Source organism: Gopherus flavomarginatus, chromosome 1, assembly GCF_025201925.1.
Source record: "Gopherus flavomarginatus isolate rGopFla2 chromosome 1, rGopFla2.mat.asm, whole genome shotgun sequence".
Taxonomy (NCBI): Eukaryota; Metazoa; Chordata; order Testudines; family Testudinidae; genus Gopherus; species Gopherus flavomarginatus.
This window is the reverse complement of record NC_066617.1, coordinates 369,961,138-369,986,808: the sequence shown is the minus strand read 5'-3', so window position 1 is coordinate 369,986,808 and position 25,671 is coordinate 369,961,138. Positions and strand designations below refer to the sequence as shown.

The 25,671-nt window shown below is 44.0% G+C and overlaps 2 pseudogenes; both read right to left on the bottom strand.

Annotated features, from left to right (window-relative positions):
- Positions 1–486: 486 nt before the first annotated feature.
- LOC127057621 (olfactory receptor 52E2-like) lies at positions 487–1,426 on the bottom strand (annotated as a pseudogene).
- Positions 1,427–19,030: 17,604 nt separating this feature from the next.
- Positions 19,031–19,966, bottom strand: LOC127030171 (olfactory receptor 52M1-like; annotated as a pseudogene).
- Between the last annotated feature and the right edge of the window lie 5,705 nt (positions 19,967–25,671).

Sequence of the window (25,671 nt, the reverse complement as noted above, 5' to 3'; positions counted from 1 at the left end):
GAAGGATTGGAATTAGAAAACTCAGATAAATTTTGTTCACCAGATCACTGTACGTGTGCTAAAGAAGATCAGCATTGTAGTTGCTTTCTTTGTTTTTGGCTATCAGAAATCACAGTTTCAGTTCGTCAAACTGATGAAGAACCCTGTTCACACAGGGTCTCAAGGAAAGCCTCCTTGCATCAGAGAGCTGCAGCATCTTCTGGTGGTCCGGAAGTCATGGAAAGGGAGAGTGTCATTGTGTATGGAGGGCAGTGCTGATAGGTGATGCTGACAGTGATCAGGTGATGGACAGAGAGAGGGATCACAGCAATCGAGAGAGCAGTGTTTGGTCATGAAGTGATAAGATGTTAAGTATGAGGAATTTCTCAGAATGTGAACTTCCACAATGCTGCGTTCAGACAAGCTAGGATACAGCACCCTTGATTAATGAGGAGATATCCTTTACCTCTCTTGTCATACAAGTTTAAAGTCAATGACAGCAGGCAATCACATTTTGCAGGTGTATATGCCCACTTTGTCTAGAAACTCTTTGGTTTTGACCCCATAAATGATCGGGTTGAGCATGGGAGGGATGAGGAGATAGAGGTCAGCCGAGATGATGTGAACATGAGGAGCGATGCCTTGACCAAACTGGTATGCGAGATTGGAGAAAAGGCCAGGGGTATAATATGTCAGCATCACACAGATGTGGGCTGTACAAGTGTTGAGGGCTTTCTGGTAGGCTTTTTTGGAGGAGATTCTGAGGACAGCCCTGATGATCAGACTGTAGGACAAGGCAATGAGCATCAGGTCAAACCCAATGACTACAAGTGCTGTTATCAAGTTGTAAGTCCCGTAGGCTTTGATGTCCACACATGACATCTTTGCCACAGCCATGTAGTCACAGTGCGTGTGGGGGATAATGCGGTTGGCACAGAATGGCTGTCTGCTCAGGAGCAGGGGGGCAGGCAGAATGAAGAGAACAGCTCTTACCAAACCCACGAGCCCTAGCTTAGCTATTCGTGCATTGGTGAGGATGGTGGCGTATCTCAGAGGGTTACATATGGCAACGTAGCGATCGAAGGCCATTGCCACGAGGACGGCTGAGTGCGTAACAGAAGCTGTGTGAAGGAAGAACATCTGGGAGAGGCAGCCACCCACAGTAATGTCCCTTTAAATTGAAGCAAAATATACACTGTGCATTTGGCACAACCAGGGTAGATGTGGCGATGTCTGTAAGCGCCAGCATGCAGAGCAGCAGGTACATCGGCTTGTGCAGGGTCTGCTCTTTCCCTACAACCAAGAGAACAGTGAAATTTCCCAACAGGCCAATAATGTAGAACATACAGAAAGGAATGGAAATCAATATGTGGACAGCTTCCAGGCCAGGGATGCCCATTAGGGTGAATGCTGAAGGGTCAGAGGAGGTGAGGTTGAAAGATGCCATGAAGTAGTCGAAGAGTCGATCGGTGTCAGAAATGCTCAAGATGTCTGTGAGGGAGAGATGCACAGCAATGGGGCTTACGCACATTATAACAAATAGTGCAGTAAATATTTGATGGCTATTAATAATCTAGCACGGGGGGTGAGCAGTGAGGTGACAACATTTGCAAATGGCACCAGATTATTTAGGTTATTGTCAAGTCCAGAAAAGTCCTGAGAGGCAGCTAAACAAGCCAGGTGAATGGATAGCATAAAGGCAGATGAACTTCAGTGTCAATAACTGCAACGTGTATATCCATTGGAGGGAAAAGCTTGAAGTCCTCAAACACCTTATAAGGTTAAGGGTTCAGTGACCTGGATGTCATGGTACAGAGCTCTGTGAAATCCTGCTCACAGTGCAAGCATAGACAGGAACTAAGCACAACATTGACATCCAGGAGGAGTGGGAGATGGCATAATATGGAAAATACAATGCCATGAAATCAGTTAGTCAATGTTTCATTATCCTCTGGACTCATCTATGTGGTACTGGCACGGTTCTCACATAGAAGATTGCAGAACTAGAGGGGTTCAGGGAAGGGCAATGAGAATGGTCAAAGACCTAGGGAAACTCTCTTACAGAAGAATGTTAAAAACACTGGGATTGTTACCTTACAAAGGAGAAGAACAAAAGGGAACACAAGAAAAGTCTATAAAATACTGACTGGTAGAGAGTAGATAGAGAATGTGTTCTCCCTGTCTCATAACACAAGTTCAAGAGCATATTCAATTAAACTGAAATGTGTCAAAATAAAAGCAGTTAAAAATGAATGCTTTCTTCGTTAAATGCCTAATTAGACTGAGGAATTCATTGCCACGAGAGTTAGTTGAGGCCATGCACTAAGCTTGGACATTTACATGGATAGTGAGATTATCCGGTTATAATAATTACAGCTAAATAAATTTTTTGGAAAGGTTATTCACCTCCGTGTTTCAGGGCACAAGCCAGACTCTAGCTGTTAGGCATAAGGGTGATGCCCTCATGGTGGTAAGGTCACCCTCCCACCCCCATCCACCCACTGCTGGGTTTGTTGCACCTTCTACTGCAGCACTGGCAGCTGTCACTTTCAAAGAGAGGACACTGGACTAGATGGACCATTGATCTAATCCACGATGACATTCCTATGTTGGAAAGGAGCCAAGTTTCCCCCATGGAAACAGACATAATCATGCTGGGTGATGACTTTGTGCTCAACAGAATGGGCATGAGGGGCACAAGGCCTTGATATTTAGGGCTACAAGCCTGCACCTCTCTTACTTCCCTTGTTTCTTTTGGTAACCCAGCTTTGCATGAGACATAAGTTACAGTTTTATCTGACAATTATACGTAGAGACACGTGTCAGCAACTTCAGCTGCTAGCCCTTCTCATACCTGAATATTGATGAAGTTGCAGCTGACATAAAAAATGGGGGATGGTAAATAATGAAGAGGACAGGTCACTGTTTCAGAGCAATCCGGAGTGGTTGGTAAACTGAGGCAAAGGAAAGAATATGTATTCTAACAAAGCTATGTCGATATCTACATCTAGGAACAATGAATGTTTGCAGTGCTTACACGATGCGAGACTCTCATTGGACGCGCAATGACTCTGAACAAGATATGGGAGGCACTCAAGTGACTGCTGATGGAATCCTATGTCCAGTTCTGGTGTCCATGATTAAATATGGGTGTGGACACTCTGAAGAGAGTTCAGAGAAGAATCACAAGAACTAGTAAAAAATTAGAAAACCTGCCTTATCCCGATAGGCTCAAAGATCACAATCTATTTAGTTTAAAAAAGATGATTAAGGGGCGACTTGATGATAGTTTCTAAGTACCTATACTTGGAGCCAATATTTAATAGTCTGTTTCTCATCCTAGCATACAGAGGAGTAACACAATCCAATGAATGGAAGTTGATGTTAAAGAAATTCTGACTGAAAATAAGGCATACATTTTTTAAGAAAAGAGAGTACTTAACCATTAGAACAATTTACCAAGGGTCATGGTGGGTTATTCATCAGTGAGAATTTTGAAATCAAGGTTCGATGTTTCTCTGAAAGCTCTGCTCTAGGAATAATTTTGGGGAAAATCTCAGGCCTATGTTATACAGACAAGATGAATCCAATGGTCCCTTGTGGCCTTGGAATCTGCGAATATGTACTCAGGAGTCAGTTGGACGCATTTTGCCTGCAAACTCGAACCTGAGCTTACAGAAGGCTCTGCATGGATGAATGTTTTAGGTGAGAGAAATAATGACTTGAGCCCATAAAATCTCTGTACTGAGGATAGAATGTACAATCCCTCACCATCAATGACAAACAGAAATGGCTAGAAAATGGTCCCAGAGCATCCTGGGTTTAACATCTCGGTCCCAGTGGTCCATTGCTTCAGTCACCTACCAGTGGTCCCTGCACACAGCAGCTGTATTTATCTAGGCCCCCACATGTTGCAGAGTTGCCCACTTTCATTATACAACGAGCATATTCTCAGCTTGCGAGCTGCTCCTGTGTAGCAGTCCCTGAAGCACCACGTGGGGTTTATGTGTGTAACAAGGGAAGCCGTGCAGGTGCCTGCCTTGGCATTTACCACTCATGAGATTTCTCACTGCTGAGTCACAGTCACTGATTACCCTCCAGCCAACGGACCAGGTCTGATGGGAGGCACCTCACCCCCTGCAGAGGAAGAGCTGTGGGGATCCTGGGGCATGTCAGAGGTTGTGAGAGTCAGGGATGACTGAGGAGCGTGGAGAAGATACTGGCGACCAGAGTGCTGTTGGAATCAGGTCAGCCTCGGAGGGGAAGGAGAGTATGGGCAGGGGGTCAGAATATGATAGATGATTGAAGCTGATGAGGAGCAAAGTGTGGTGGGTTCCCCCTGAGGTACTACCCGTAACTGGGTTATCAGTGAGCCCTCTGACTCACCAGCCTGGGCCTTCCCTCTCAATGTGTTGCTGAGACAAACTGCAGACCCACTCCCAGTACAACACCTCCACCAGCATTCACACAGGCAGGGACACACTCAGCTGCAGTTCTATGCAGGTTTTCTCACCAGGCACTACATGAAACAAAAATAGAGACGCTACAGCCAAAATAACCACCAGCTACGTAGCCTAGGACCTCAGAGTTGTACTATCCTGACCTGGACCAATCTCAGAGCAGTATGCATTTGTTAACCAGTTCACTCCTCCCCCCGCCTCGTTGTGGAAAGAAGAATGCACAGTTGTGGTATCCAAACTCAGATTTTTCTCTAAGACACTTCACTTAAAGGCACACTGGGTTTAGATTAAAAGATAAAATATGTTTATTAATTACAATAGACAGATTTAAAGTGATTATACGGGATAGCAAACAGTTCAAAGCAGATTACCTAGCAAATAATCAAACATGCAAACTAAGCTTAACACTCTAGTTTGATTGCCTATGAATAGCACTTTCTTAACATGATTGAGGATACAGGTAGTCTGGCAGATTCTCAAGGCACAAACTACATTTGAGTTGCAGTTTGGGTTTCTCAGGTTTCCCTGCACAGCCTAGCAATCTCTTTAGCCTGGGTCCAGCACCTCCCTCAGTTCTTTCTTTGTTTCCGAGAGTCCCCTTGTGTGGGGAATTAGGAACCACTGCCACCCACTCCACATAGAGCAAGTATCTACCTTCTCCCTGGACCTAGACCACCCTCACCCCCTGCTGCAGAGCAGCTGAACTAACTGAGCAGCTGGCAGAGACTCTGTCCCCTCTGCTTCACTCCACTCCATTCCGGATAACTGGCTGACAGTCTGTGGCTTCGGGCTTCCTGACCCCAGGGAAGCCCGAAGCAGCAGACTGTCTGTCACCTGCAGCCTGGAGGAGTGGCAAAGCAGTGGCTGAGGCCTCCTTTCTGCCAGCAAACCCCACCCCGCAGGCTGCTTATCAGTGACGGAGAGTGGGGTGGTGGAGAAGAAAGGAGCCCTCAGCCGGCCAGCTAAGAGAAGGAGCAAGTGAGGGGGTGGGGGAAGAAGAGAAATCCAGGGTCCGAGTCATAGGGGCATGGACTGTAGAGCCATTATAAATCTGGTACTACCCAGGACAAAACAAGCTCACAGAACTACCTCCTCAAGCTAGGATAAAATCAGTGTCAGCCTGCACCAGGAAAAAGTGGGAGATCAGCTTGAACTGCCTTTCTGGGGGTGAAGGGAATCCCAGCAGCTGCTCAACCTGTGCAGGAAGGAGAGAGGGACAGACCTGGTGGGAGGGAGCAGGGACTTGGAGACCAAAAGGAGCCAGTGTGAGTAACTCTTCCTCATAGTGACACAAATATTTAACATATTGCAGCCCATTAGAAACACACACTTTCCTATGGCTACTGCTGATATTGCCACAAGACTGTAGTGGGGTTGCTCATGGGAAGAGGGACGGTCTGGAAGGAGGAAGGTGTCAGAGAACCTGCTACAATGTAGTCCATGTTACATTACAGTCTGAGATGCCCTGCAACCCAGGAGACCTCATTGCACCTCATTTGTCTGTGCAATAGCCAGGATGCCCATTCCCTGTTTCATCCAGTTTCAGGACTCTGTGCCACTGTGCTCTGGGTACTGAGTGTCTCAGCCTCCCTGGTCCACATATACTGTGCATTCCTGGACCTCCCCCAGTGAGATTTCCAACACCACCTGATTTCCTCTAAGTGAGAAACATGTTTTTATTTTTACTGCCTTCTGGTGCTTCTCTTCCTTTTCCTCTTCCTCTTCCTTGCCACCAGAAATGCAAGGGCACACAGAGAGAAGACTCCTCTCCCTTCATGAAAAAAAAATGTTATCCTATTTGTTTTAAATCTCTATGCCTTTGAGTTTGAGATTTCAGCAACTCTTCTGTCAGTTCTTCATTGGTCCAAACGAGCTCACCCATCCTTAGAGGCCACTGGATGACTCCAGCTGAAGTCAGTGGAGGCTCATAGCGGGTGTAAGTCATGACATTGATTTAACTCCCTACATGTGGATTTAGGGTGAAATCCTGGCTGAGTTTGGAGACTTTTCTTTGATCTTAATGGGACCAAGATTTCACTCTTAGTGTTTAAATTTCAGTTCCAAGCTGTGAAAATCACGGCTTCGGGTCCTGCTACAGAGAGCGCTGTTCTGTAAGGGTGCTGAAAGAGTTTGTAAGAAACCCCCAGTTTATGATGCACTATGAAACCGGATATGAAGGACAGGTATTCTGAAACATGTGCCCCTGATTTTGTTCTCAAGGAGACCAGTGTCAATCTGGAGTAACCCAGTGAAGGCAGAAAATGAGAGCAGAATATAGCCAGTGTCAGACCTATTCTTGTTGTGAACCCTCTTGCAATACAGGTACCATGTGCAGGAGCTTTGGCTGCACTTTCTAACAGGACAGTGAAGTTGCTGAATTGAAAAACTTGAATGAACTAGAGGAAAAACCACCCCACCCCCAAAAAGGAAGCTACTGAGACAGATAGAAGGACAAAGTAAGAGACAAGGAACTGCTTTTTAAATCAACAATTTGTCTAAACTGTTTCCAGCACATTTGTAGTTCCAATTTTACCAGGTAAATCCCTTGGTGTTTCTGACAATATTAAACAGTTCAAATCTCTGTGCTGGTGAATTCCTGCCCAGGTGGTTCTTGACTTAAACCTTGGAACACTTTGTGAGCCCTCAGTACTAACTTTAATGCAGAAACAGGCAACTTACCATAATTCTGCTGTGGAAATCTCCTTACTGGAACAGGAAAGCATAGCCTTGATAATCAGTGTACTGATCTCACATATCTGACACTCACTGTGCTGGAAACAGCCTTTATGATTCCTCTGTACAGTCCCTGCAGACTCTCAGGTTAGCAGGACTCCCAGACAATTCCCTCAGTTCTTTGAGCAGCAGGAAGAGCAGAAAATAGACCCTGGAGAACTTCAGCTTGAGAGCCTCCCCGAGGAGTGAAGAAACGATTCTCTGATACCAGGGGCTCAGATTGTCTGGGCAAACTGAGTATTGCAGTATGTTCAGCCTAGCAATTGACAATGGCTTTATTTTCTTACCCATCTGCTGAAGTGAAGAAACAGATTGACAGAGCCAGAAGAATATCGAGATGTCACTTACTCCAAGACAGGCCCAACAAAAAAAGTAACAGAACGCCACTAGCCGTCACTTTTAGCCCCCAACTAAAACCTCTCCAGTACATCATCGAGGATCTACAACCTATCCTGAAGGACACTCTCTCACTCTCACAGATCTTGGGAGACAGGCCAGTCCGCTCTTACAGACAGCCCCCAAACCTATAGCAACCATACAAGAAAAACACTAACCCAGGAACCTATCCTTGCAACAAAGCCTCTTGCTAACTCTGTTCACATATTTATTGAGGGGATACCATCATAGGACCTAATCACATCAGCCACACTATCAGAGGCTCATTCACCGGCACATCTACCAATGTGATCTATGTCATCATGTGCCAGCAATGCCCCTCTGCCATATACTTTGGCAAAACCGGACAGTCTCTACGTAAAAGAATAAATGGATACAAATCAGATGTCAAGGATTATAACATTAAAAAACCAGTCGGAGAACATTTCAACCTCCCTAGTCACTCATTTATAGACCTCAAAGTCACAATATTCCAGTAAAAGAACTTCAAAACCAGACTCCAACGAGAAACTGCAGAATTGGAATTAATTTGTAAACTGGACACCATTAAATTAGGCTTGAATAAAGACTGAGAGTGGATGGGTCATTATACAAAGTAAAACTATTTCCCCATGCTAATTTTTCCCCTACTGTTACTCACACCTTCTTGTCAACTGTTGGAAAAGGGCCATCCTGATTATTAATACAAAAGTTTTTTTTCTCCTGTTGATAATAGCCCACCTTAATTGATTACTGTCATTATAGTTGGTATGGCAACACCCTATTTTTTCATGTTCTCTGTGTATATATATCTTCCTACTGTATTTTCCACTGCATGCATCCGATGAAGAGGGTTTTAGCCCGTGAAAGCTTATGCCCACATAAATGTGTTAGTCTCGAAGGTACCACAAGGACTCCTTGTTCTTTTTTTCTTTTCTATGTGTAATGTGCTGCCATCTGCACTATGTGTGGGAATGCTGCCATGAGATACGGGACCAAAAACCATTTTTAATTGATCATAGTAGTATATCACTTCATACCGCCCATGCAGTTGTATTATCCAGTCCATTAGCCTCTGAAAAGTCACTGCCACCCTGTGGCGGTCAAATGATGTGATCCTTAATTAATGATGGTCAAAGGGTGTGGAAAAGGCTTTCTTCTCCCAGGATCCTGGCATCAAAGGTATTTGCCAGTATCCCTTTGCAAGGTCTAAAGTGGATATATATTTGGCAGGTCTTAATTATTCTAATAGTTCTTCTACTCTCTGCATCAGTTAAGCATCAGATTTCAATTCTGTGTTGATCTTTCAGAAATCAATGAAGAAATTGGTTGTGTCATCCTGCCTCAGATCTAGTACCAAGGGACTTCTCCACTCACTTTGCCATTCCCTCACCTCTTCCAGGGCCAAAATGACCTGGAGTTCATCTCAGATGGTATTCCACATTTTTTGAGGGAACAGCCATGGATCTTCCCTGATCTGTTGCCCTGTGGCCATTTCAGTATGGTGTTATTTCAGCCTACTGGGTAAGAACACAATGGTAAAGAAAACAAACAACTGCTACATCTGGATATTTTGTTTGGGCTGCAGTGCCTCAACCATGATGGCGTCACAAGTATCTGGGGGCCTAATTTGGGCTCTGGAGGGTGTGAATGTGATGGGTTGTCACCCTGGGATGCAGTCTGGGAGTGGTTGGAACTGCTGCACCCTTCTAATCACCCAGCTGGGCTGGCCCTATTTTCACACTGCTTTGCTGTTGATTCAGCCTCTTCAGGCTTTCTTATAAACCAACACGTCAGCAGATGGCATCACATACCGAAACTGAGCTACCTGAGGGCTTACCTAAGCCAACCAAGTACAAACAGGAGACACCAGGCACTTCACCGTGGTCTGTTCAATGTAAGTTCATTAATAGAGTTCACCAGGTAGAAAGTAGACTGAGAATGTGTTCTCCCTGTCTCATAACACAAGATCAAGAGGTTATTCAATTCATATTGCCTGAGTGCACATCATATGGTTGCAATTGGCTTGATCACATTCTGGGGTACACACCCCTCAAATCCAGGGTAACACAGTCCAGTTCTCAAAAGCATGCAGTTATACAACTTTCTAGTAGAATGGCCTCAATTCCAGCACCAGTGTCCTGTATTAGCACTTTCCAGTGGAAACATTTGGTTTATCCTCCAAGCTTCCTGAAGGATTGGAAGTAGAAAAATCAGGTAAATTTTGCTCACCAGATCACTGCGTATATGATAAAGAAGTTCAGCATTGCAGTTGCTTAATTTGTCTTCGTCAATCAGAAAGCGTAGCTTCAGTTCATCAAACTGATCAAGAACTCTGTTAACACAGGGTCTAATGGAAAGCCACTGAACTTTCAAAAACTGCAATATCTCCTTGCGGTCTGGAAGAGCTAAGTGTCCGGGTGTGTGGAGGTGGGGGCTGATGGGTGATGCTGAAAGAGCTCAGGTAACAGACAGAAAGGGAACTCAGCAACTGAGAGAACAGTGCTTGGAGATGGAAACATAAGATGTCAGGTGTGAGGAGCTTCTCAGACTCTGAACTTCCTCAATGCTGAGCTCAGCCAAAATGGAACAGAGCACCCTTGAGTCACAAGGAGATCTCCTTTCCCCCTCTTGTCACACAGGTTTAAACTCAGTGGTGCCAGATGATCATCATCTGCTGGTGTACTGGTCTGCTTTGTCATGAAGGTCTTTGGTTTTGATAGGGTTGAGCATGGGGGGGATGAGGAAATACTCTGACCAAACCGGTGTGTCAGAGTGGAGAAGAAGAAGGAAGGATAGGACATGAACATCACATGATCTCGCTGTGCTGATGTTGACAGCTTTCTAGTGGACTTTCTTCTTTGAGATTCTGAGGATGGCCCTGATGATCAGACTGTAGGACAGGGCAATGAGCATCAGTTCTAATCTGGTGACTACAAATACTATCACCAAGACGTATGTCCTGTTGACTGTGATGTCATGTGGTCTCAGTATGTATGGGGGATAATGCAGTAGGCATATAATGACTGCGTGATCAGGAGCAGGAGCATGGGCAGAATGAAGAGAACAGTTCCTACCAAACCCACGACTCCTAGCTTAAGTATTTGTACATTTGTGAGGATAGTGGCGTATCTCAGAGGGTTGCATATGGCAACTTAGTGATCAAAAGCCATTGTCTCGAGGATATCTGAGTGCATCATAGAACCTGCATGAAGAAAGAACATCTGAGTGAGGCAGCCACCCACAATAATGACTTTCAAATTGAATAAAAATATTCATAGTGCCTTTCGCACGACGGAGGTAGACGTGCTGATTTCTATGAGCACCAGCATGCTGAGCAGCAAGTAGATTGGTTTGTGCAGGGTCTGCTCTTTGCCTTCAACAAACAGAACTATGAAATTTCACAACAGGCCCATGACATAGAAAGCAGAGAAAGGAATGGAAATCCAGATGTGAGCAATTTCCAGGAAAGGGATACCCATGAAGAGAAAAGTTGAAGAGTCAGAGGGGGTGAAGATTAAAGATGCTATGAGGTGGTCAATGTGTCGATCAGACTCAGAAATTCTCAAGCTGCCTGTGAAGGGAGAGAAGCACAGCAAAGGGGGTGGATTAAATGCTTTATAACAAATAGTACGGTAAATATTTTATAGTTACTAACAATCTAGAAAGGAGGCTGAGCTGTGAGGTGGTAACATTTACAAATAGCAACAGATTACTTAGGTCACAGTCAAGTTGACAGAAGTCCTCAGAGGGAACTAATCTAGCTAGGTGAATGGGCAGCATGACGGCAGATGATTTTCTATGTCAAACACTACAACATGCATGCTCATTGGAGGAAAAAGCTTGAATTCCTCAAACACCTAGCAAAGTTCTAACTTAACTGTATGAACTCAGGACAGGTACTTGGAAGTCATGGTACACAGCTCTTTGAAACACTGCTCACATTGCAAGCATGGACAGAAACTAAGCAAAACATTGGGATTCAGGAGGACTGGGATGGGGAATCATACAGAAAATACTAAGCCATGAGATCAGATAATGTTTCACCTTCCTCTGGATCCTTCTGTGTAGTACTGGGATCCCTTCTCACATAGGATAATGCAGAACTAGAGGGGTTCAGGCAAGGGCAACAAGATTGATCAAGGGTCATACAGAGAGAAGTTGAAAAGACTGGGTTTGTTACCTTACAATGGAGATGAATTAGAGAGGACATGAGAAAAGTTAATACAATGCTGACTGGTAGAGAGTAGATTGAATACTTCTCCCTATCCCATAACACAAAATCAAGAGGATATTCAATTAAACTGAAGTGTGGCAAATTCAAAACAGATAAAAAAAATGCTTTCTTCACTCAATGCCTAATTAGACTGAGGAACTTGTTTCCACAAAAGGTAGTTGAGACCATAAGCTAAGTCAGAATCAGGAAGGGTTTGGACATTTAAATGGATAGTGAGACTATCCAGTTACAATACTTACAGTTAAATAAATATGTGGAAAGCCTAAATGCCCATGTGTTTCAGGGCACTAACTAGCTAATCTGTAGCTGTTATGTGTAGGGAATGATACCCTCAGGATGGTTAGGTCATTCCCCCCCCTCCACCTATTGTTGGGTTTCTTACACCTTCTACTGCAGGAATGGGGCTGTTGTGATAGATTTTTGCTACCAATTTACCTGTGGCTTCAGGTGATCAGGCTGAAGCCACAGGATTTTTTTAGGGGAGGAGATGATGAAATACACCAAGTGTTTATGTTTGAAAGCTTTATTAATAAAATAACAGTGGAGAGTGATGGGCGCTCCCCATGTTACTTAGAGGAAGGAAGAAAGCGTTAGTGCTCCAAGCCCTAACCCACTTCCAGACTCACACACACTCTACCCACTGCTGGCCAAGCCTGGGTGTAATGGAAGAAGAAGAGGAGGTAGGGTGGACAGGAGTTCTGTCCTAGGCCCAGGCCATTCAAGGTCCACTGTTGATCTCTGACTTGCTTTGGCTTTTTGGAAGGTTTTTAAGTCCCGAGTTCTTTGGGGAGTGTTTTCATTCAGGGCCCTCTGTGCCTGTTGCTTTTTGTACCAGTCCAAACTGCTTTTTGTGGCCTTCTTATCTTTTCCCAAAATGCATCAGCTTCAGGAACCCATAGCTCTGCTTCCCCCCATTTCCCACTGGTCATTTTGCTTGTGTTTTCCATTTTTGCATCCCTGGTTTAATGTACTTTTTTTCTTTTCTTATGGTTGTCCATGGCTGAGTGAGAGATTAACACCGCTGCTGATTTCCATGACCTTGGATTGGGGACAGCGTAGCGTCTTATCATAGCACTGAGCCAGCTAGCTACAGTGTTGAGTTAACCCGTTTTTCGCTCTCTTCCTTCTTTCCTCTCTTGGCATCTTGCTACCTGTAAAGGAATCTTCCATTCCACATTCACATCTTTGACCTTCCCTTTCCCACCCCCAAAATGCCTTGCAATGCTTTCAACCATGACAGCAACATACAATGCTGATCTGCCCTCCCATGGGACCCCCTGAGAAAGGGAGTCTTTGGCCCTGTGACACTGTTATTTTCATAGAAAGGACACTGGACTAGACAGGCAATAGGTTTGATCCATGATGCTATTCTTGTTTTGGAAAGGAGCCAAGTTTCCACCATGGAAACAGAGATTATCATGCAGAGGGATGGCTTTGTACTCAATAGAATGGGCATGAAGGGCCCAGGGGTCTTGATATTTAGGGCTACAGGCCTGTATCTCTGTAATTTCCCTTGTTTCTTTTGATGGGGCACTTTCTTGAAGCCACCCAGCTTTTTTTGAGACATAAGTTACAGGTGTTAACAGACAAGTGTAAGCAGAGACGTGTTTGCAACTCAGCTGCTAATCATTTTCATACATGAATTTCAATGAATTTTGCAGATGACACAGAAATTGGGACATGGTAAATAATGAAGAGGACAGGTCACTGTTTCAGAGCAGTCTAGATTGGTTGGTAAACTGGGTCGATGCAACCAATATGTGTTCTGATATAGCTATGTTGATGTCTAAGGATACGTTCAGACTACCCGCTGTATCAGCGGGTAGCAATCGATTTTTCAGGGATTGATATATCACGTCTCATCTAGACGCGATATATCGATCCCCAAACACGCTCCCGTCGACTCTGGAACTCCACTGGCACGAGCGGTGGTAACGGAGTTGACACAGGGAGCCGTGGACATCAATCCCGCGCTGTGAGGACCCCAGGTAAATCAATCTAAGATATTTCGACTTCAGCTACTCTATTCACCTAGCTGAAGTTGCATATCTTAGATCGATATCCCCCCCTCCAGTGTAGACCAGCCCTAAATCTAGGAACAAAGAATGTAGCATGATGGAGGACTATCATGTGAATCACAATGGCTCTGAATAAAATTTGGAGGCGTGAAGGATAATTAGCTAAATATGAGCTCCCAATGTGACTATGTGGCCGAAAAGGGAAATATTGATCCCTGGATGATAACCAGGGGAATCTCAAGTAGAGGTGGAGAAATTATTTTACCCTTGCGTTTGACACTAGTGAAACTGTTGCTGGAGTTCTGTGTCTAGTTCTGGTGTCCACGATTAAAGATGGATGTTGATACACTGAAATGGGTTCAGAGTAGAATCACAGGAATCAGTAAAAGATAAAAAAAGCCACTGCCTTATAATGATAGACTCAAATATCTCAATCTTTTCATTTCACAAAAGTTGTTAAGGAGTAACTTGAACACAGTCTGTAACTACCTGCATGGGAAACAAATGTTTATTAATAGACCTCTCAGCCTATCATACAGAGGTGAAACGTGACCCAATGGTTGCAAGTTGAAATAAGGAAATTCTGACCGGAAATAAGGCATAATTTTTTTTAAACGGTGAGAGTAATTAATCTTTGGAACAATTTAGCAAGGGTCTTTGCACATTCTTCATCACTGAGAATGTTTAAATCAAGGTTGGATGTTTCTCTAAAAGATCTGCACTAGGAATAATTGTGGGGAAATTCTTAGGCAGCTGCTATACAGACTAGATGATCACAATGGACCCTTCTGATGGTGGAATCAACAAACATGTTCCCAGGAGTGAGCTGGAGACATTTTACCTGCAAGCTCGTGCCTGAGCCTAATGAAGAGTATTTTTTTATTCGTGACAATGGTAAAAATTCCCCTATGCGGAGAAATTCTCATGTGATTGAGGCGCCTTGGAAACATTACACTAGAGTGTATATTTTACAAGGCTTAGGGATCCCGTGAGGCACTGCATGGATGAACATTTTAGGTGAGAAACATAAAGACTTGAGCCCATAAAGTATCCGCACTGAGAAATGAATGTATAACCCTCGCCATGAGTGGCTAACTGAGCTGGTGAGGAAATGGTTCCAGAGCATCCTGGTTTTAATGTCTGTGTAACAATGGCCCACTGTTTCATTCAGCTATCAGTGGTTTCTGCACATCTAGGCCCTCACATGTCCCAGAGTTGCCAGCTCTGTACATAATGTGCATACTTCTCCACTTGCAATTGTTCTGTGTAGAAGTCCTTGAAGCACCAGGCAGTGCTATGGGTTTAACAAGAAAAGCCTCAGAAGTGTCTGTCTTGGCATTTGCCACTCGTGAGATTTCTCACTGGTGAGACACAGTCACTGATTATCCCCCAGCTGACGGATGGGAGGCACCTAACCCCGTGCAGGGGAAGAGTTTTAGGGTCTAGGAGCAGCACGGAAATTGAGAGAGCCAGGGATGACTGTGGAACATGGAGAGGACATTGATGACCAGTGTGCTGTTGTAATCAGGGCAGCTTGGGAGGGGAAGGACAGTACTGAGAGGATCAGAATATGTTGGGAGATTGAAACCTCTGAGGAGCAAAGTGTGATGTGTTTCCTCATGATGTACTACCTAGAACTCCATTACCACTGAGCCCTCTGATTTACCAGTCTGGGGTCCCCCTCTCAGTGTGCTGCTGGGACAAGCTGCAGACCTGCTCCTGGTCCTCTGCCAGCATTATAAGCAGGCTCTCTGACCAGCCATTGCATGAACCAACAATAGAGAGACTACAGCCAAATACCACCAGCTCCCCAGCCTAAGACCCCAGAGCTCGACCATCCTACTCTGGTCTGAACTCCAAGCAGTATGAATTTGTTACCCAGTTTGCCCCCCAGCTCCTCCCTGAATGTGGTGAGGACAATACACACTTGTGCTAACCAAGCTGAGTTTTCTCCCTCAGACATGTCACTTAAAAGCATCCTGAGCTCAGATTACAAAATAAAACAAGTTCTTAACTACAACAGTGATCATAAGGGACAGCAGACAGATCAAAGCAGATTACCTAGCAAATAAACAAAAACTCAAACTATGCTTGATATACTAGTTAGACTGACTATTAATCAGTCGTTTCTCACCCTGATTGATGCTACAAACAGCCAATACCAATATATATATAGGATAGTCCTTTTCAGGAAATCAAAACTTTTCCAATGACACCTGAAAAGACATATATTGTACAAAATGTATTATACTTATATCATAATTATATCGTAAGCATACACCTATTAAGAATATGTGGCACAGTGTCCCAGACACTGACTCCAAGTTCTGAAGAGCAAGACTTCATTTGGGCCCATTTGGCGTCCATCAATGAGCTGGTCTGATTTTCTGGAAGTTGCATCTTCTGCTTCACAATCCCAACTTTAATTTAAAAGGAAAAAAAGAACCTATAAAGTTTTTGACGCTTCTGTTTGCAAAGGGACTTTCCCCATCATGAGCCAAATAGAACAGGTGCAGCATTGTACTGACCAGCACCTAACACACATCCCACTACTGATATAATTTCTGTATTTGTCCTTCAGTCTTCTGCAGACACTCTGAGACAGTTGCTGTGACTCTTTGGATCTTAACAGGGTGTTACCACGGAAGCCCAGAAAAGATCATTGAAAGAGTAACCTTGTGAACTATTCCACTGCTAAAGATGGCTGGGGTGGGGGAGTTTGTACAATGAAAATATCCACAAGCTACTGCAAGTAGCACTCAAATCCTCCAGAGGGGCAGGAGAGTCCAGAGAGCTCAGAGGCAGCATCTGCTTTCTCTCAAGCACCTGGTGCTGTTCACTGTCAGAGACAGGCTACTGGGCTAGACAGACTCTGATCTGATCAACTAGAGCAGAGTTCTTAAGTGAACATTTCTAAAACCCTTTGAAGGTGGGAAGTGCTCTCTGCAGGAGGTATGTTGTGTATTAAGCAGTTACAATCCCTGAACTCATCTGATTCCTTTCAGCACATTGTTGGGCTCTATATGCACTGTATGTGGTCCTTGGTAAACAAACAAGACAAGGCAGAAGAGTGAGCTATGTGGAAGCCTGGTTTTGCGGCTGTAGTTTTAGCTGTTTGTTTTAATAAATTTCTCCTGTTTAAGTAGGGCTGCATTTTCACAGGTCATGACACACAAATAACTTCACTGCAGCTAATACAACAGAGAGGATCAATGTCAGCCTTGGGTAAATCGCTTTATCACTGCGTGGCACGGTCCATCCATGACATGGGGATCACGCTGCCTAGCAAGATAGCTAAAGATCTTCTAAATGTAGTGATCAAAATCATCATGCAATGCGTGTGTTAGACTCAGTTTTACTAACCAGCTTCAACTGGACAATCCCAGCTTCATCCCCAGGGCAATGGATGCCCTGTAGTTCCAGATAAGGTGCTGTGCACATGTGTAAATAGCTGCATAATTGAAGATGTCCTGTTTATCTTCCTCTCTGTGAAATACCGATGCTACCTCTCCCTCTGCCCAACTAGTGCAGGGGCTTATCCTTCCAGGTTACTCAGCTGTTGTCCTAGCTTCAAAGCTGATCCCTTGCCCTGCCTCCAAGTCCTGGCTCAGGGCAAAGGATTCCCATTGCAGGGACCCTGCCTCCTTCCATCCTCCTGCCAAGAGGAAGGAAAGGGAACTGAAAACTAAAGAAATAAGCCACACAATTGTCTATTCCTTCAGGACTTTGTAGCCTAGCTTTAGGGCCCACAAGTTGTATGATACACAGTGTTGCCGACTTGCCACACAGCCCTGCTCCCAACTCTCAGCTGCTTTTATATGGTTTCCTGGCTTCCCTGTCTGCTCCCCATTGGCCTGCCCACCCCAGTGCTTCATCCTCACTACAATTATTGCAGTCTCTTTATCAGGCTGCAGCAGCTGCCGACTCAGCTGGGGTAGAGGAGGAAGGTGGAGATGACCAGCAAGTGACAGAGGGAAGAGAGGAGAGGAGCTAGAAGCAAGGTCAAGGACTCCATATAGGTTTTTAAGGTCAGGCTTGACAAAGCCCTGGCTGGGATGATTTAGGTGGGGTTGGTCCTGCTTTGAGCAGGGGGTTGGACTGGATGATCTCCTGAGATCTCTTCCAACCCTGATATTCTATGATTCTATGATTTGGGGGAAGAGGCACAGAAGAGAGCTGGACCTAGAGGTAAGAGGTGGAACAGGGGCTGGGCCTTGGGGGAATAGGTGGGGCAGAAGGAGGTCCTTGGGGGAAGAGGTTGGGTGGGGGTTGTGACCTCAAGAGTCATTGTGGATAATTCTCTGTAAACATCCACTCAATGCATAGTGGCAGTCAAAAAAGCTAATAGACTGTTGGAAATAATTAGGATCAGGATAGTTAATAAGACAAAAGATATCATATTCCCTCTATATAAATCTGTAGTATGTCAATCTCTAGTTGCCCCATCTCAATAAAAATATATTGGAATTGGAAAGGGTTCATAAAAGGGCAATAAAAATGATTACGGTTATGGAACAGCATCCATATGAGGTGAGATTAATAAGACTGGGAGTTTTCAGTTTGGAAAAGAGATGACTAAGGGAGGATATGATTGAGCTCTATAAAATCATGACTGGTGTGGATAAAGTAAATAAGGAATTGTTATTTAATCCTTCTCATCACATAAGAGCTAGAGGTCACCAAACAAAATTAATAGGCAGCAGGGTTAAAGCAAACAAAAGGAACTATTTCTTCATACAGTACACAGTCAACCTGTGGAACTCTTCGCCAGTGGATATTGTGAAGGTCAAGACTATAACAAGGTTAAAAAAAGAATTGGAGGATCAATGGTCAGGGATGGGGTCCCTATTCTCTGTTTGACAGAAGCTGGGAATGGGTGTCAAGGGATGGATCACCTGATGATTAGCTGTTCTGTTCATTCCCTCTGGGGAACTTGGAATTGGCCATGATCTTAAGAGAGGCCTAGATGGACCTTTGGTCTGACACAGTATGGCTGTTCTTATGTTCTTACGGGTCCAGTGACCAGCAATTAAAAAACTGGAATCCAAGGAGTTCTACATAGACCAATTCCCCAGTTTGGCATGCTAACACAGCACAGTCAGGTCAGGAAAGGCTTTAATGTCTCTTTGACTGTACAGTAAGTGATTCAGGGAACAGGGCCCAGCATCATGTTACCAGCCAGCTCTGCACGGAGCTTGGTCTGAGAGTCAGAGCACCAGGAGAAAATTTTAGGTCCCTTTATGAGTAACAAGATGGAGCAGACTGTCCCGGATCTGCTTCTTTCTCACCCAGTAGATGATGGAGTTGAGCATGGGGGGCACCAGGAGGTACACGTTGGCCATGAGAACGTGGAAATGCAGGACCACATTGTATCCATACCGGTGCTTGAGAGAGGAGATGTAAAAGATGAAGATGGCACAGAGGTGGGATCCGCAGGTCCCAGAAGTCTTGAGCCGAGCATCCTTTGTGGGGAGGTTGAAGATGCTCCTGAGGATCTGGATATAAGACGCGAGGATAAAAATTACATCCAGACTCTTCACACAGAATAGCACAAAGAGGCCGTAGTAATTATTGACGTGGGTGTCTGCACAGGCCAATTTCACCATGGCCATGTGCTCTTAGTGCATGTGGGGGATAATATTGGTTCTGCAATATGGCCATTGCCTCGCTAGGAAGAGATAGGGCAATATGAGCATGCCACCGAGCAACACCACAGCCAGGCCAATCTTGACCACCACAGGGTTTGTGAGGGTGGTAGAATGTCTCAGGGGATTGCAGATGGCCACATAGCAATCAAAAGCCATGGCCACAAAGATCCCAGATTCCATCGCTGAGAAGCAGTGAATGAAGTACATCTGGGTGAGGCAGGCACTGAAATCGATCTCCCTGGAATAGAACCAGAAGATGCTGAGTGTTTTGGGCAGGATGGATGTAGACAGGACCAGGTTGGTGACAGCCAGCATGCAGAGGAAATAGTACATGGGCTCATGGAGGCTCGGCTCCCTCTGCACGACTAACAGGGTGGTGAAGTTCCCCAAGATGGCTATGATATACATGGTGCAGAAGGGGATGGAGATCCAGACACGGGCTCTCTCCAGGCCTGGAATGCCGAGCAGGATGAAGGTGGAGGGGTTGGTGAAATTGGTTGTGTTGGAATCTGACATGAAGTAGAGGAGAAGATGTGTAACTCTGAGATAGAATGGTGTCTCCTACATGTACCATACATTCCCCTGACTTTCTGTATGTGCCCAAGGTTCCACGGGGACGGCAGCAGTACAAATGCCTGGTTGGAGAGACAATTTTAATATGAGACACTACATCCAGTACTGGAGGTTGTTCTCATGGGTGAAACAGATTGGTCCCTCTTCACATACTGAAAAATGACATTTTCATTGCTCAGATAAATGAATTATGAACAATTGACCCTACTAATGCCAATTCTATATTTGATGGTGCTTCATGCGTCTATAATTCCTACATGTCGATGTGTGGAAAACCTTAACCTGCACCAACAGGAAACACGCATGTGAATACTGGCTATCCATCATTAACATAAAAATTGCCATACTGGATCAGGAAAAAGGTTCATCTAGCCCAGTATCCTGTCTTTCGACAGTGGCCAATCCCAGGTGCCACACAGGGAATGAACAGAACAGGTTATCATCAAATAATACATCCATCCTCTGTCACCCATTCACAGCTTCTGGTAAACAGGATAGGCACATCATCGCTGCCCACCCTAGTTAACAGCCATTGATGGACCTATCCACCATAAATTTATCTAGTTATTTTTTGAATCGTGTTATAGTCTTAGCCTTCACAACATACTCTGGCAAGATCTGAAAACTGACCATTTATTCCTACCCTTTGCTTCCTATCATTTAACCAGATACCAGTCCATGAGAGGACCTTCCCTCTTATGCCATGACAGCTTATTTTACTTAAGAGCCTTTGGTGAGGAACCTTGTCATAGAATCATAGAATTATATAAGATTAGTGTTGGAAGAGACATCAGGAGGTCATCTAGTCCAACCCCCTGCTCAAAGCAGGATCAACCCCAACTAAATCATCCCAGCCAGGGCTTTCTCAAGCCGACCATAAAAACCTCTAATGATGGAGATTCCAACACCTCCACAGATAACTCATTCCAGTGCTTCACCACCCCCTGAGTGAAATAATTTTTCCTAATATTCAACTTGAACTTCCCCCATTGAAACATGAGAACATTGGTCCTTGATCTATCATTGGTCACCACCGAGAGCAGCCTAGCTCCATCATCTTTGGAACCCCCCTTCAGGTAATTAAAAGCTGTTATCACTGTGTTGCCATAAAAAGAATGGCTCAGGTATGGGAATCTCCTTCACATCTTCAACTGTGAAGACTGGTGCAAATAATTTATTTAGTTTCTCTGCAATGGTCTAATGGTCCTTGAGTGCTCCTTTAGCATCTTGATCATCCAGTGGCCTGACTGGTTGTTTTGCAGGCTTCTGGCTTCTCATGCATTTAAAAAAAAATGCTGTTACTTTTTGAGGCTTTGGCTAGTTGTTCTTCAAATTCTTTTTTGGCCTTCCTAAATCTTTTCTTTTTTATACTTCATTGGCCAGATTTTATGCTCCTTTCTATTTTCCTCACTAGGATTTAATTTTCATTTTTAAAAGATGCCTTTTAGCATCTCACTGTTTCTCTTACCTTCTTGTTTAGCCACAATGGCACTTTTTTTGGTTCTCTTTTTATGTTTATTAATTTAGGGTAATTAAGTTGAGCCTCTATTATGGTGTCTTTAAACAATTTCCATGCAGCTTGGAAAGTAAAAGGTACTTTTGGTGCCGTACCTTTTAATTTCTGTTTAACTAAGCTCCTCATTTGTGTGTAGTTCCCCTTTCTGCAATTAAATGCTTTAGTGTTGGGGCCACTGTGGTGTTTTCTCTGCCACAGGGGTGTTACATTTAATTATACTATGGTGACTATTACCAAGCTGTCCAGCTATATTAACTTCTTGGACCTGATCCTGTGCTCTACTTAAGAGTGAATCAAGAATTGCCTCTCCTTGTGCAGGATATAGGAAATCCCCCATTATTACTGAGGGTTTTTTTAATTGCCTCTCTAATTAGTGATAGTTACTCTCACTATCATTGAATGTTAAGGTTGGAAGGGACCTCAGGAAGTATCTAGTCCAACCCCCTGCTTAGGGCAGGACCAATCCCCAGACAGATTTTTGCCACAGATCCCTCGGTGGCCCCCTCAAGGATTGAATTCACAACCTGGGGTTTAGCAGGCCAATGCTAATACCACTGAGCTATCCTTCCCCTGAGCCTGACTGGGTGGTTGATAACATAGCTCTACTGCTGTATTTTTTTTATTATTTGAGCATGGAATTACCATCCACAGAGATTCTATGGTCCAGTTTGGTTCATTTAAGATTTTTACTTCATTTGATTCTTCACTTTCTTTCACATAAAGTGCCACTCCCCCAAGAGCAGGACCTGTTCTATCCTTTCTATATAGTTTGTACACTGGTATTACTGTGTCCCACCAATTATCCTCATTCCACCAAGTTTCTCTGATGCCTGTTATATCAAAATCCTCATTTAATATGAGGTGCTCTAGTTCACTCATCTTATTATTTAGACTTCTAAAACTGGTACACAAGCACTTTAAAAATGTATCACTTTTTAGCTGTCTCCCACTACATCATGTAATTGAATGAGATCTTTTTTTCATTTTACTGTTTCTCATCAGATCTTACCTGTATTTTATTATCTTCCATCCTTTCCTCCTTACTTGGACATAGAGAATCTCCATTAGTAGATCCTCCTCTAAGGGATGTTTCTGTCCAAACAACGTTCTCCTCAATACCTGTCGGTTTTCCACCAGCCCTTAGTTTAAAAAACTGCTTTGCGACCTTTTTAATTTTAAGTGCCAGAAATCTTGTTTCATTTTGACTTAGTTAGAATCCATCTTTCCTGTATAGGCTCCCCCTTTCCCAAAAGTTTCCACAGTTCCTAATAAATCTAAACTCCTCCTCCCTATACCATCATCTCATCCACACATGGAGACCCTGCAGTTCTGCCTGTCTAAGTGGTCCTGCACATGGAATTGGAAGCATTTCAGAGAATGTGACCATGGTGGTCCTGGACTTCTATCTCTTACCTGCAGCCTAAATTTGGCCTATCCCTCCCCATGCCATCGGTACCTCCATGTACCATGACCACCAGCTCCTCACCAGCATAACACATAAGTCTATCTAGATGTCTCGAGAGACCTGCCAGCTTCGCACCAGACAGGCAAGTCCTCATGCAAACCCAGCTATCTATGTTTCTAATGATGGAATCACCCATTACTAATACCTATTTCTTCCTAACAATTAGAGTTCCCATCCCTGGAGAGGTGTCCTCAGTGCAAGAGGATACCACTACATCATCTGGGAGGAGGGTCCCAACTATGGGATTGTTTTTCTCTGCTTCAGTTGTATGTTCTCCTTCCCTGAGACTTACATCCAGATTTGGCATCGAGGTTTGTTGCATGGATCCCACACTTTCACAGGCCTTGAGTGGCAGGCCAGTCCTCGCCCACAGGCAACCTGTCAACCTGAAACATATTCTCACCAGTAACTGCACACCGCACCATAGGAACTCTAGCTCAGGAACCAATCCATGCAACAAACCTCAATGCCAACTCTACCCAGATATCTACACCAGCAACACCATTGCAGAACCTAACCAGATCAACCATACCATCACTGGTTCATTCACCTGCACGTCCACCAATGTAATATACACCATCATATGCCAGCAATGCCCGTCTGCTATGTACATAGGCCAAACTGGACAGTAGCTACTGAAAAGGATAAACGGACACAAATCAGATATTAGAATGGCAATATACAAAAACCTGTAGGAGAACACTTCAACCTCCCTGGACACACAATAGCAGACCTTAAGGTGGCTATACTGCAGCTAAAAAACTTCAGGACCAGACTTCAAAGAGAAACTGCTGAGCTTCAGTTCATCTGCAAATTTGACACCATCAGCTCAGGATTGAACAAAGACTGTGAATGGCTTGCCAACTACAAAACCAGTTTCTCCTCCCTTTGATTTTCACACCTCAACTGCTAGAACAGGGCCTCATCCTCCATGACTGAACTACCTCATTATCTCTAGCTTGCCTGCATATGTATAGCTGCCCCTGGAGATTTCCAGTACATGCATCTGAGGAAGTGGGTATTCACCCATGAAAGCTCATGCTCTAAAATGTCTGTTAGTCTATAAGGTGCCACAGGATTCTTTGCTGCTTTTACAGATCCAGACTAACACGGCTACCCCTCTGATCGTGTACTTAGATTTCCAGAAAGCCTTTGATAAGGTCCCTTACCAAAGGCTCTTACGTAAATTAAGCTGTCATGGGATAAAAGGGAAGGTCCTTTCATGGACTGAGAACTGGTTAAAAGACAGAACAAAGGGTAGGAATTAATGGCAAATTCTCAGAATGGAGAGGGCTAACTAGTGGTGTTCCCCAAGGGTCAGTCCTAGGACCAATCCTATTCAATTTATTCATAAATGATCTGGAGAAAGGGGTAAACAGTAAGGTGGAAAAGTTTGCAGATGATACTAAACTACTCAAGATAGTTAAGATCAAAGCAGATTGTGAAGAACTGCAAAAAGATCTCACAAAACTAAGTGATTGGGCAACAAAATGGCAAATGAAATTTAATGTGGATAAATGTAAAGTAATGCACATTGGAAAAAATAATCCCAACTATACATACAATATGATGAGGGTTAATTTAGCTACAACGAGTCAGGAAAAAGATCTTGGGGTCATCATGGATAGTTCTCTGAAGATGTCCACGCAGTGTGCAGAGGCTGTTAAAAAAGCAAACAGGATGTTAGGAATCATTAAAAAGGGGCTAGAGAATAAGACTGAGAATATATTATTGCCCTTATATAAATCCATGGTGCCCCCACATCTCGAATACTGTGTACAGATGTGGTCTCTTCACCTCAAAAACGTTATTCTAGCACTAGAAAAGGTTCCGAAAAGGGCAACTAAAATGATTAGTGGTTTGGAGAGGGTCCCATACGAGGAAAAATTGAAGAGGCTAGGCCTCTTCAGCTTGGAAAAGAGGAGACTAAGGGGGGATATGATAGAGGTATATAAAATCATGAGTGATGAGAAGAAAGTGGATAAGGAAAAGTTATTTACTTATTCCCATAATACAAGAACTAGGGGTCACCAAATGAAATTAATAGGCAGCAGGTTTAAAAAAAATAGAAGGAAGTTCTTCTTCACACAGCACACAGTCAACTTGTGGAACTCCTTGTCTGAGGAGGTTGTGAAGGCTGGGACTATAACAATGTTTAAAAGGGAACTGGATAAATTCATGGTGGCTAAGTCCATAAATGGCTATTAGCCAGGAAGGGTAAAGAATGGTGTCCCTAGCCTCTGTTTACCAGAGGATGGAGATGGATGGCACATGTCAGTATAAGATATGGCATCCTCCCACCTCCCCTTTCAAGGGACCAATGCCTGCCTTCAGACACAGAAGACAATCTTCATTGCCATATAATTTCACTTTTTCTTTTTTTAGCCACTAGGAATGTACCTGTCGGACAATCAAAGGAGTTTCTCCATTTCTATGGACCCCAAATCAGAAATCAACATATATATTTTACACTAATAACATTTTATCAAAGTATTAATTAAATGTTAACTTGCTAACTTGAGACCATGGGCGGAGACACTATATAACCTTTTAACCATTGGCTACTGTGCTGTCTTGTCTTGCTTCAAAACCTATGCCAGTGTGTAAAATTGACTTCACCATCACTTTCCCCCACCCAAGGCATATATATATATTCTATTATAATCA